This window comes from Hibiscus syriacus, unplaced genomic scaffold (genome assembly GCF_006381635.1).
Source record: "Hibiscus syriacus cultivar Baekdansim isolate YM2019G1 unplaced genomic scaffold, ASM638163v2 tig00111081_pilon, whole genome shotgun sequence".
Classification (NCBI taxonomy): domain Eukaryota; kingdom Viridiplantae; phylum Streptophyta; class Magnoliopsida; order Malvales; family Malvaceae; genus Hibiscus; species Hibiscus syriacus.
Genome location: NW_024062974.1, coordinates 198,496 through 211,484, shown reverse-complemented (window position 1 = coordinate 211,484; position 12,989 = coordinate 198,496). Strand labels below are relative to the sequence as shown.

At 33.9% G+C, this 12,989-nt stretch overlaps 1 pseudogene; it reads right to left on the bottom strand.

Annotated features, from left to right (window-relative positions):
• Positions 1-871: 871 nt before the first annotated feature.
• On the bottom strand, positions 872-2,077 carry LOC120152003 (annotated as a pseudogene).
• Between the last annotated feature and the right edge of the window lie 10,912 nt (positions 2,078-12,989).

Here is a 12,989-nt window from a genome sequence, read left to right as displayed (position 1 = left end):
GGTATCTTATACTTGTTAACAAGATAATAACATTTAAGACTTCAGTTTTATTCATTTAAATGACATCATATACATGTTAACAAGATAAGTTGTGTCAAAACTAGTAACATCATGGTAGACTTCATAAGCTGTCTTACTTTTTGGATGGGTCCAAATAAGATTTCTCAATCTTTAAGTGGGTGGTGGTAGTTGTTCCCTAAAATTTTCATATTCTCTTATATTTTAAAATTTTTTGTGTATTTTTTATTGATAATCTATTTTAGTCCCCCTAAAATTTTATAAGTTGTTCTCATCGAAAATTTTATAAATTTGTTCTTAACATAAAATCTTGCGTCCGTTCCTACTTACATTACCATCTTGTGGAAATATTTCACTATCTTTTGTTTGCATTTCAGTAAAGAACCTCTTCAAGAAACAACTTCCTATTGGTATAAATAAAATTTATACAATCTTCCTCTACATACAGCATTACATGGGAGAATGAGAGTAAAATTGTGATTAACAAGTGAAAACATAAAAACTGTTCAGATGCTTTACATGGGAGAAGCTTAATCTTGGAAGTACAAATTACTTATAACAAGGGAGCTATTAAGAAAAACAATTTTGTCAGTTATTGGAAATCTATCATAATTAAGTAGTAGTGGGGGGGGGGGAATTTGTCTTTTAAAAAAAATACTGTAAAATTACCAACATAAAATCTAATAAAATATTTTGCATCAATAAACATCTCCAAGTTGAAGCAGTTGTTATGACTACAAATTAAGTTATTTAACAAGGCAAAAATTAATAATAACAATCCTTCACTTCAAAAGCTAATTGAAATAACCGAATTGGAGTAGATAAAAGAAATCACCAGAAGTTGCTTCTTTCGTAGTTCCTATAAGCATTGTCCTCCATAGCCAGCATTTCTAAACAAAGCTTGCTTTATATCTTCTGAACTTACTAATGTTCTCTGTTCCAAGTTCTGCAATGATGACAAAATATGCATTTAAGACTACAATTTTAAAAACAAAAATGGTAATAAAATTCAAACCTTTTTTTTCTTACCTCTGAACAAGATGCTTGCATTGCAAAATCGTTGAAACTGCTAATAACACATTGTTGAATCTCAAGGCCTAATGCTTCCAATGTTGTCACGGTTGATAACAACAACCCTGGTTTCCCACTGCAACAAATCTCAATCCTTGTATTCCCATTTCTTCTTCCCACCTCAAACTGCAAGAAACAAGCTCAGGACTTCAATTCAGGATCTGGGTATATTTTAAATCAGGCCAGCAAAGCCACTGTGAAAAAAATAAATTTAGTATTTCTCACTAAGATTTCATTTGGTTTCTCATCCTTGAAAATGTGAGCCATGTTTAACTCATTTGAACCTTCTTCAGTTTCCTGCTGCAAACTTTTGATCCTCTTCAAGAGCTCTTTAGTGTAATCTATGGTATCTCCAAGTATGGATGTCCTATCCATCTGTTGGAAACAGCACAAATAAGAACTTGCAGTTCGCATAAGAATTAAGAACTAAGAAGTCACACTTGATATATTTACCTTACTTATCTTGGGAACAATTGATCTTAACATGGAAAGCCGGTCGTTTAGTCGCTTTCTTCTCCTTCTTTCGGTCATTAGATTCTTCGAAGGCTTCCCTTCCATCTTCTTAGGTCTATTCTTGACGTCCAAACAGGCTTCATTGCTGAAAACCGGTGCCTCTGGTAATTGAAATGGCTCAGCTTTGCAAGTCTTCTTCCTCTAGCATATTGAACGAGTCATCTGCTTGAACTGGAAACGGTGGGGTATCAAAGGCGTTGTTTGACGAATCTATTACTTGTGGAACTGAGAATTCATCAACGAATGGACCGTAAACTTCATCGAAGTTGTAACTCATGTGTTGCTCAGAAGGCATTGATGGAGAGAATTCATGGCAGAAAGTAGCTGAAGGGTTATCATCAAAGAAATCAAAGTTCCATCCATCAGCCAAAATCTCACTCATTTGTGTTGGATCTCTTCTTAGAGCTAATAGATCCTCTAAGAAACCACCTCCATTGATCTCCATCGTTTTCTCTTGGGAGATGCCTTGAGAAAATGAAGTCTCAACAAGGTGAGGAAATTATAGCAAAGTGGGAGTATGATTGATAAATAAAATATTGAATTCTATGATTATGGTATGATATTTGTTGTATTTATTAGCCTCAGACTGAAATGGAATCTGCCTTTCCTTTCTTTGTATGGAGTGATTTCATGTATTTTTAACCGAAATCTCGCCAATAATAATCATATAAAAAACCCAATATTTTAATTTGTAATACTTCTGAAACTTTGACCTGCATATATACATACATATAGATGTATATGTTTTTATCTGTCAGAAATGAATTGCCCCTTTCAAGTTCTTTTTATGCACAAGCCTCTGTTAATATTATTTGCCATTGTCCATCCCATGAACCCTCTATGTTTATTAAATTATTATTTTCGTCCTTTTATTATATTTTAATTCCATATGCTTTAAAATTTTATTATTATTAATTAAAAAATATTTCTATTATAATTAATATAATGTTTTAATCTCAAATCACTAATATTCGTGGATTAAAAAGAAAAGTATCAGTACTAAATGCTGTTGTAACCTGAATATCGGTTCAATGACTGTTGGATCAATTAAAAAATATTTTCTCATACAACTAAAAATTTATGGTAGTAAAACTTCAATTCGTACGTAAATTAAATATCGGTTCAATGGTTAATGGTGGATGTATCCTTTGTTTACGATGACACGTATTGACCTTAAAATCCGAATTTCTTTATATTAATAGTTTATTTTATTAAGGGTGCCCACCATTAAATTTTAATTGTCTACCCCATACGAAAGATTTATATTAATAATATACATTTGCTCACCCTGAAAAAAATTCATGAATCTGCCATTGTCAATGGTTATTGGATCGACTAAGAACTACTCTCTCCTACAACTGAAAACTTATTATAGTAAAACTCTTTTGCATGTCTTCAGTATCAACAAAATTTGTAATAATAAATTCCTTCAAAGTTCGACGAATCGAACTATAGATCTAATTTCACTTGGTATAAATTTATAAGTACAGAGGTAACAAAAAATAATATCAACATGAAATAAATCACACACAAGAGACTAAACTTAATGTGCTTCGACTTTGTCTATCTTTAAAGATGAGAGAAACAATAATTCATTATAAAAGTATATATTACGAAGAGTACAATTACATAAATTATTTGTATCTCATAACTCAGTATATATCTGAAAAATTTGGTGAATCCCATAAATCTTCCAACATCCTACAAAATCCATCTCCACAATATAGACTCCAATAGTTACAAAGATCACAAAAAGAATTATATCTCTCTAAAATTAATTTTTCCCTAAAATTTTAAAAGATAAGATATATTTTATTTATATAGAGAAAATAAACTTAGTCGCCGAATTCCTTGCTCTATAAGAGTCACTATTTAAATAATCTTAGTTATCAAAGTATAAATACCAAATTCGAAATGTCAAGATTCAAATCTTTGATTTTGTTTAAAATTTTCCTTAGGTGATAAACTAGGATTTGCCTTATTTTTCTCTCTTTTTCCTTAGCCCCAGTTAGTCTATTTTCTTATTTATCTTTGTGATCGGCTACGACACAAGCCTTAGTGTTGGTCGTCAGCCGTCAATATTCATTAATTTTTCTTTGCTTTATTATAACGTATATTTGTTTTTTCTTGTTTTTTTAATAATTTTGACTTTATGGCACATCTTCTTCTGTCTTTATAACACATTTTCTTTGTTTTTATGGCACATTTTCGGTCGTTTGGTTGTTGTTTTCGTTTATACTTTTTTCTAGGTTGGATTTGACATCGTAATGACTGATCAAGATGTCGCTTATTTGTTATCATGCTGATCTTCTCTGCTTCGGACTCTCAGATTGAATTTGGATATGCAATTTGCGTTTGTGGATAGTATTTTCATGTTGCTCAATTCTAATTAGCTGTTTGTCGGTGGTTTTTCAATAGCTTCAGCTCCTTTTGTAGTTTGTTTGTCGATGCGGTCAAATTTATTTGTATCTATCTTTTGTTCGGTTTTATTTGGTTAGGTTTTTTAACGTTTTCCTTGTATGGTCCTTATGTGATTTTAAGTGACTAGTTTTCTTGTGTTTAAGAAAATATATTTATTATATGTTTAGTTTACGGTTATGGTTGTAAACTTTTATTATAATTTGAATATTTTCAATTTTTAATAAAATTAGCTGCTTTTATAACAAAAAAAAAAGTACCAAATTGGGTTAGGTATAATACAAAGACTACACCCATAATTGACCTTCTCTCTAACGTACACACAAAAGAAAAGAAAATAAATAAATAAATAAATAAATAGTTCAGTGGGGTTCCATCTCCCTGTGCCTCAAGAAATTTGGCTTTAATCCACAAATTCAAAGGGCTATTTTGTTCTTTCCTGACCTATTTCTCATCACTAATTTTGGTATTATCTGTCCAATTTGGCTCTTGATTACACATAATTAGCGATAAAACCGTAAGTTTCTTGTTTTAAAATAAAGGAATGGTGACATATATCTCATTCTCATCTCACCTGGTTTAATTAACAATGGGGATTTTGGCTTTATTTGATTTAAAATATGATAAAGGAAGCTGAGGGCAATACATCAACTTCAAGTGATGGGTTTGTTTAAACTTTGAAGGAAATGTTTTGGCTGATGCATGTGGCTTTTAATCAGTTTATGAATAATATATGTAGACTCCACTAGTGAATAGTGATTTACAGTCATTAATTAACTATGTGTCTATGTGCAGTGTTGATACTAGGATGGTGTGGTCTACCAGCATTGGCATTTATATGCTTGTTTCCTCCTCTCTTCCATTTCCTCTGATTTAATCAACCCCTACATTAATCTTTAATGTTATTTAAAACTTAATTAAATTCACTTTATGTACGTACGAATGCTTAGAAAGAAAGAAAAATAACTTCTATAATTGCTTTCAATAATTAACATCAATAAATCCAAAATTTATACTTTTTCATGTATTTACAGTAGTTCGGTTAGTATTAGAGGTGTAAATCAACCGAGCTTGAACGAATAAGGTTATATTTGTGTCCGTTTGTTATTTTTTAAGGTGTTCGTGTTTGTTTCGTTTCAGTTTAAATTTTTAATATTGTGTTCGCGTTCATTTATTTATTTTTAAATGTGTTCGTGCTCGTTTATTTATTGTTAGTAAATATGTTCGTTTAATGTTTGTGAATGTGTGCATTTAATGTTTACGAACATGTTCGTTTAGCATTCTTTTAGTGTTTATTTAGTGTTCGTGTAGCGTTTGTTTAGTGTTTGTTTATCTTTCTTTTCTATATTCAATTTTTAGTTTTACCCTTTCATTTGCAAGCTAAAGAAAAATTATAAAATTTACACCACTAGTGCTTAAAATCCTTAAAATTCACAATTTAAATTTCAACTTTTATGTGTTCAATTTACTCTCCACCTTCACCAATATTTAAAATGTTAAAAAAAGGAAAAGGAGAACTGGGAAAACGAGCTTGTTCATGAACATAAATGAACGAGTCGATAAACAAACTCATAAATGAGCTTGTTCGCAAACACAAACAGACCGAACACACCATTGTTCGTGCTCGTTCGATTATTAAATGAACATAAAATTTTTTTTGTTCATACTAATTTATTTAACTTAACAAACAAACATAAATGAACGTTATACAAACAGTTCATTGAGCGTTCTGTTTATTTACACCCCTAATTAGTATCATGGTTATTGTTGTTGTAATATTTTAAGAGTAAATTATATAAATTATCATTGAACTTTCTTCTCTCTCCTATTTTGATCATTAAAGTTTAAATTTTTTTATTTATTCACGGAACTTTGAAGATTGAATTTTTTTTCACTCCTCTGTTATCTCTTTATCATTTTGATAACATGTTATTTTTGTAACACTCAACTCCCAAGTATCAAGTTTCACACAAAATCACCTAAGTGACTAACCAAATTTTTTTAAAACCATTTACTCAATGTTTGAAATCATTTACACAAAGTATAAAAATATTTACAAAAGTGGAGCTCCTTATTAAAAAGTCAAATAACAAAATATAAACAAATATTTACAACGTGACTCCAACAAAAACACAGCCTCTGCATGCCCACTCAAGTCCTCATCTCTATACTTGGGTACTCCCACTGAGACTCTTCCGATGATATTATTGTCCTATCGCGATCCATAAAACTTGTAGATGTGAGAATTTAAAGAGTGAGCTAACAAGCTTATTAACTACAATATTACTTTATTATATTTCATGAGTTCCATAAATAATAAGCATGCAAGTCATATAAAAGTATAAATGCATTGAGTAAGATCACATATACTATATTTATCAAACTTTAACGAATTAACTCAAGCTTGTAAAGTATTTTATGATATCATATTATCAATCTATGAATACCATTCCTATCAACATTCTCAAGCATGCTATCATTCACCAAGCGTCAAAAGTGATAAATTATAGTACTTGGTCTCACCTGGTATCAAATACTGAAGTCAATAAAAATATATGAGATCAAACAATCTCAAATAACATAAATAATGTATATACTCGAAATCAAACAACATCAGGTACACTATGGATGAGGCCTGAGGTCACATAGCATAAGGAACGTACATCCATCCTTGGATGAGGGTAGGGGTCATATGGCATCAGAACATGCATCCGAAATCGAGTGAAGCTTAGAGTCACATAACATCAGAAATGTTCACTCAGCATTGAGTGAGGCCTAGGGTCACAGAGCATCAGGTATATACACCCGACATCTATCCTCGGATGAGACCTAGGGTCACATAGCATTAGGAACATACATTCGACATCGAGTGAGACCTGGGGTCACATAGCATCAAGAACGTACACTCGACATCGAGTGAGGCTTGAGATCACATAGCATCAGGAACATACACCTGACATCGAGTAAGGCATGGGATAACATAACATCAGGAAAATACACTCTACATCGAATGAGGCCCGGGGTCACATAGCATCAGAAATGTACATCTGGCATCTCATCATCAGTACTACAACATGCTTAGAGGGTATCTGGATCCCTCCGAAGAAATAACATAACAAGAAATGTCGGTAATGGCATACAACCACAATCATCGATCAAACCAAAAGCTGACTACACATGGCTCACAATTCTCAAATCATTTGGTTTTCAATTAAGAATTTTCATATTTAATTTACTACCATTAAGCCCAAATTAATTATTTAGTATATTATGAAAAGTAGTTCATCTAATTCTTAGTGTCTTATAACATTTCCCTCACAATCTAGACTTTTTTCATTTATTATAAATGAGGGCATTTTAGTCATTTCTCATGCTCATGGGTATTCCAGTCTATTATTATGACCTAACTCATAAGTACTAGAGTCTCGTAGCATTTTCTCAAAATTCTATGTTCCATTGTTCATTTTTAACCACTAATATTCATTATTTAAATTTAAGAGTAATTCAGTAATTATTTATACTTTCTCCTCGAATATTTACTCGGGTGTTCATTCATGACATGCAAAGTATTAAAATTATGAAAATCATAAGATATTATAGAGTACGAGGTGTACTAACCATAATTGTTTGAATTTGAGTTTACCGATATTATTTCTGAGCCTTTAAAACTCACTGCTAGAAGAGTTGTTAAGCTGTTACTGGTGCTGTTAAGGTGGTTAGCTGAGTAGTTAGAGTTAGGTATACGGTTAGATTAGTTGTAAAGATGTTATAAAACCAGCGTACTTGTAGTTCAGAAAAGTGAAGAAATAAATTCATTACTCTTCAATTTCTTTATGTTTGATTCAGTTTTCCAATATGGTATCTTTCGCTAAAACTCCTGGGGAAGTTTTCTTGTTTTTCACTGCGTAGAGTTTCTCTTATGTCTAAAGTTTGTTGTTCTTTTGCTATTTTTCATGTTGAATGGTGGTTTTGCTCCATTGGTGGAATTCTCTGCAAGAAATGCCAAAGCATTCTCTAATAAAAAGAAGAATGTGATTCTTGATGAGACAAAATTTCTTCTTTAGAAGCAACAAGTTCTGTTAACGGTGTGCAGTCATCTTCTTGAGAGGTTCTTGATGGGTACGATGAGGTCTCCATCTGAAACCATGGTCAGTGACGATTGTGAAATCATATCGAATGATTTGTATGAGGATACAATGCTCTTGCATCCTGGTTACTTTCCACAATCAGTCCTCAACTCCTACTTCAATTTGTGGGTGTAGAAACAACATCGGTGTTGGAGTACGGTGTTCCAATTATTTGGAAATAGATCCACGACGGATGTTATTAGCTTGCACTATAAGTTGCAGTCTCTTAAGAAAGGTGACGATTCGATGAGGGTGTATCTTACTCGTGTAAAAGAGGCTTGTGATACCTTGGCATCGTGTGGCAGTGTGGTTTCACAGGCTTAGCATGTTGCTAGTATATTGAAGGGTCTTCCTTGTGAGTATCAACCATTTGTAGCGTTATAACTACCACACGAGAATCTCTTACTCTTGATGCAGTATACACCATGCTAATGTATACAGAAACACAGTTAGCTGGCTTTGGTGATCAACTTGATTCGTTACAGATGAGTGCGAATGTTGGCCTATGTACGGGTTCGAGAAAATCCACTAACTCTAGTTACCACTATGATCATAAATCTTCTCGGTCATTGGCTAATTCTGGTGGGCGGTCTGGTAGAAGAGGTTGAGGTCGTGGTCGGCTAATACAATGTTAACTTTGTGGTAAAAATAGGCATCTTGAGATAGTTGTTAGCATTGGTTTGATCAAGATTTTCTTGGTGTTACAGTTGGTAGTAAATCATACTCTAAAGATCAATCCGGGAATGTGTATTATTCCATGTGCGAAACCAAAAGTGTTAACTGTGAATGTTGTCATGCTCAGAGTAGTGGGTCTCAGGTAAACTCACGTCCTCAAGTGCTTGTTTCAACAGCAGCTCATGAATGGTGGGTGGTAGGTTCTAGTACTACGTATCATGTTACACCATATGGAGCAAATCTTGGTCATAAGGTTGACTATAATAGCCCATGTAAGCTTATTGTTGGTGATGGGGTTGCTTTAGATATTAAGTCAGTTGGTAATGCCACTTTGTGCTCCTACTCTCGAGATTTATTATTAAATTATTTATTATATGTGCTAAGAATAACCAATAATCTTCTATATGTTTCAAAGCTTGCTAGGGATACAATGTTTTATTTAAGTTTCATGTGCATGAATGTTGTGTTCGTGATGAAGACTCTTGTGTTGTTCTTCTTCATGGGAGAGAGGAGATGGCTTGTACTCTTTTGTTGTTGACCCTCAAATGGAAGTCCTTACGATCGTAAAAGCTAACTCCATGATTATATCTCTTGGCACCTATGAGCTTTATAATCGACAGTTAGGGCACCCTTCACATGATAGTTTAGTCAAAATTTGTAAAGAAATGAATGTAAATGTTTCAAATGCTATGAATAAAACGTTTGTTGCTTGCCACATGGGAAAAAGTCACAAATTGCCTTTTCATGAGTCAATTACTATATACGATACTCATTTTCAGCTTGTGTTTATAGATCTATGGGGATCTGCACCGATTGTTTCGAATGGTTTTAATTATTACATTACCTTTGTTGATGCTTGCACTAGGCATATGTGGCTTTAGCTTTTGAATGATAAGGCAGAAGCCATTACATCGTTTAGGTTGTTCCAGAAAATGGTCAAAAATCGGTTCAATTTGCCTATCAAAGCAGTTCAAAGTGTCTGGGGAGGATAATATAGGTGTTTGTCCAATTGTTTTACTCAAAGAAGACATTTCTCATCGCATCACTTGCCCTCACAGTTCGGAGCAAAACGGTGTGGTAGAGCGTAAGCATCGACATATCATTGAGCCTGCGCTTGTTCTTCTTGCTCAAACATCCATGCCACTTTACTTTTGGTCATATACAGTTGTCACTACAATTTATCTAATTAACCAATTGCTAAAAAAGGTGTTGTAAGGAGTGACACCTTTTGAGAAGTTCTTTAGCAATAAACCAGAATATGGGTTATTGAAGGTGTTTGTGTGTCGGTGTTTTCCACATCTACGACCATTTCTGAAGCACAATCTTGAGTTTCGATCGCAGTTATGTACTTTTCTTAGATACAATCCTTGTCACAAAGGGTTTCAGTGTCTCGCTCCTGATGGTCGTATATATGTATCACGACATGTGTTGTTTGATGAGTTGAATTTTCCTTTTGCAGATGTTGCTCATGCAAGAACTTCATCTAGCAAAGTTGTCCAACAACCCCAGTCCCTAGAAGTTGTTATAGATGCAGAAAAGTTTAGATGATGCGATGATTCTACCTCATTGGATGTGGATCGTGGATCTAGTGATGGTAGTTGAGTTCCTGTTGAAACTGGTTTACTAGTTGTGCATGAAGAAGCGTCTAGTGTTACAAGTTTGGATGGCAATAGTGGAATTCCTACTTCCCACTTTTCCGGTCCTGTAATAATAGCCTTAATGAGAACGTAGCTAGTACTACGGAGCCAGTCCAGTTGCTTGATGAAAAACATGATAATGATGAAAGTAATATGAATAGGCACCCGATGCTTAAGTGAAGTAAGTGTGGTATCTTTAAGCTCAAGATGTATACAAGTTTCTTTGATGATACAATACCAACCAGTGTTTGAGAGGCATTACAGTCTCCTAGTTGGAAGGCTGTTATCTACACAAAGTTTGATGCATTGGAAGAAAACAAGACTTGGTCGCTTGTTCCTTTACCCAAAGAGCGTGATGTTGTTAGATGAAAATGGCTCTTCAAAGTAAAGAAGAATTCGGATGGATTTGTTCAAAGGTATAAAGCCTGGCTGATCGCCAAAGGTTACTCACAAGTTCCTGGATATGACTTTAAAGATATCTTCAGTCCGGTTGTATAGTTTTCCACGTTGAATGTTATTCTTTCACTTGTTGTTACTAAGAACTGGCCTCTGCGTCAAGTAGATGTGAACAACGCGTTCTTGAATGGAGATATGTCCGAAGATATGTTCATGCAGCAACCTCTAGAGTTTGAAGAATGTGTTGCTGATGGTTCTCCTAGAGTGTGCAAGCTTCACAAAGCCATGTATGATCTTCGCCAGGCGCCAAGGAATTGGCATGATAAGCTTAAAGCCAGTCATGAGCAAATTGGATTTGCTGAATCACGAGCAGATGTGTCACTCTTTGTGAAGTGTGTGGATAGTTGCTATACATTTTTTTGGTTTATGTTGACGACATAATAGTTACTGGTGAGTCTAGGGATGATATTGAAAGAGTGATTCAACTCTTGAAAGGTGATTGCTCACTCAAGGATTTGGGTGAACTGAATTTTTTTTCCTTGGCATTGAGGTTAAAAGGAGTAGTGGAAAGCTTGTTCTCTCTCAAAGGAAGTATATTCTTGAGTTGTTGGAATGGAAAAATATGATTAATGCCAATCCAGCTGCTACTCCAATGGTGAGGTCATCGAAAATGAATCATGAAGCAGAGCCATTGTTGTTTGACGCTCGTGAGTATCAAAATATAGTTGGAGCACTTTTTTATGTCTGCCACACTCGACTGGTACTATGGACTATGGTCTCACGTTCTTAGCTGATGAACCAGGACTAAAGGTTGTGGCGTTTGCTTATGCAGACTGGGGGGCGATGTGGATGATCGTAGGTTAATTTCTGGTCATACAGTGTTTATCGGAAAGTGTCATGTGATCTGGAGCTCAAGGAAGCGTAAGACTATTTTGAGGTTGACCATGGAAGTAGAATATCGAAGTGTCGCAGATGCAGCAGCTAAAGTAACCTGGGTTAGTGTGTTGCTAGCTAATTTGGGTATAAAGCAAAGTGAAGAGAAGATTATTTAGTGTGATAATACCAGCTCCATTGCCATGAGTGTGAATCCGGTTTACCATGCTCAGACTAAACACGTGGATATGGATGTTCACTTTATTAGAGAAAAGGTTGCTGCTAAAGTGTTACATGTCAACTATGTTCCGGCCGGCTGTCAGGTTGTAGACGGTCTCACAAAGCCTATGACTAAAGCTGCGTTTGAAGTATTCAAGGACAAGGTTTGTGTCTTACCTTGTTAACACAGGAGGAGGAAGAAGTAGAGGAAATATTGGAATAGTTAGATGCACGTGAGTTGTTAAGTTGTTAGAGGTGTTGTTAAGGTGGTTAGCTGAGCAGTTAGAGTTTGGTATACAATTAGATTAGATGTGAAGATGCTATAAAACCAGTGTACTTGTAGTTCAGAAAAGTGAAGAAAGCAATTTATTACTCTTCCATTTCTTTTATGTTTGATTCAGTTTTCCAATACTCACGAATACAGATCATCCACAATACGAACACAACTCCAAATGATTTCCTCGACAATAAAATAGCTCATTAAACCATAAAACATGACTTTTAAAAAAATAAGACAGCTTTCACTACCTTCAAAGAAAAATGTGTAATTAATAATCTATAATTCCGAATCATGTTTTGTTTGTTCTATAAGAAACTAGATTCGATTAGCTTTCACACCATATAAATTATAGCTTCTAATTTAACTCATACAATTTCTGATAAATTTTGGAAGTCGATGTGCTTGGTGTTTTTCGAAACAATATTCTTCTTTATCTTTTGACCTTTGCTCACTCAAAAATTTATCACTCCTAATATATAACTCAAAATTAAGCAGGTTTGTTTTTAAAGAAAAAAACTGGACCTACGTGTAGTTATATGAATATAAGTTTCACTTCCTAATTTATTTTGTAGAATTTTTAGTGATTTTTTAAAGTCACTGTTAGAATAATTTTATGAAAATTGCTGCTCATATTTTCTGACCTTCAGACATTCAAAAATTAGTATTTTTTAGAATGACGTACGGTTACAACGGTGTATTAATCAATTCCTAAATATTTTTGTGGAATTATCTACGAACTTTCAAACTTACTGCCCAAATATT